This window comes from Tupaia chinensis, unplaced genomic scaffold, assembly GCF_000334495.1.
Source record: "Tupaia chinensis unplaced genomic scaffold, TupChi_1.0 Scaffold000110_1, whole genome shotgun sequence".
NCBI classification, from domain to species: Eukaryota; Metazoa; Chordata; class Mammalia; order Scandentia; family Tupaiidae; genus Tupaia; species Tupaia belangeri.
The window spans coordinates 1,889,367-1,890,172 of record NW_006159574.1 but is presented as its reverse complement, the minus strand read 5'-3'; positions in this window follow the sequence as shown (position 1 = coordinate 1,890,172).

The window sequence follows — 806 nt, the reverse complement described above, 5'->3', positions numbered from 1 at the left end:
CGCCCCCCCGGCCCCGCCGGCAGCCTTGCTCGAGCGGCTTCTCTGCCGCCCGCCCGGCTCGAGCTCGGGCTGCACTTGCGGCGTCGTGGTCGGCTGCCCCTTTGGAGTATTGCCCTGTTAGTGCCACCCGCGGTGCTTTCATGGCCCAAAACCCGGAGCGCGTCTCCTCCTGTCTTCCGTAAAAAGAGCCCAGTCTTCCCGAGTAGGGCCGGGAGGTAGCTCGAGAGCCCAGACCCAGCATGTCGAGGGGGCCAGCTTGCAATGTTCCTCCGCCCGGCCTCGCTGTCCCCAAACTCGGGAAAGGACTAAGCCGCAGCAGCCCCGAGAGAACAGGTGTCTTCAGCTCCTCCCCACGGCTCGAGGTGGAAAGACGTCGGCACACCTGGACGAAGCCTAGGAGCTGGCTGGCACCCAAGCCCTCCTGCCTCCGAGGAGAATCACTTCCTCACCATTGAGCATGAGCTGTTTCCATTGTGCAGTGTGAACGGCCATGCTGACCCGGAGATCAGCGCCTCCCCTGCGGTTTATCCGGTCTTCGCTGTCGAGACGCCTTTGACCAATGTAGACTCGTGGGATCATCCTCGCTTTGGCCTGAATAAATGATCTTTGCTTATTTCACTTTGCCTCAGCCTTTTCTTTGACGAAAATGTGGACTTGAGTTACACTAATATGTTTGCTGTTGTAGCATCTGCAATCTCTTGGTCTGTTTGTGTTGACTCAGTTTTCTTCTCATTATGAATTGCTTTGTGTGCCTGGTACTTTTCAATTGGATGCCAGACTTGGAGAATTTTACATGGCTGGGTGCT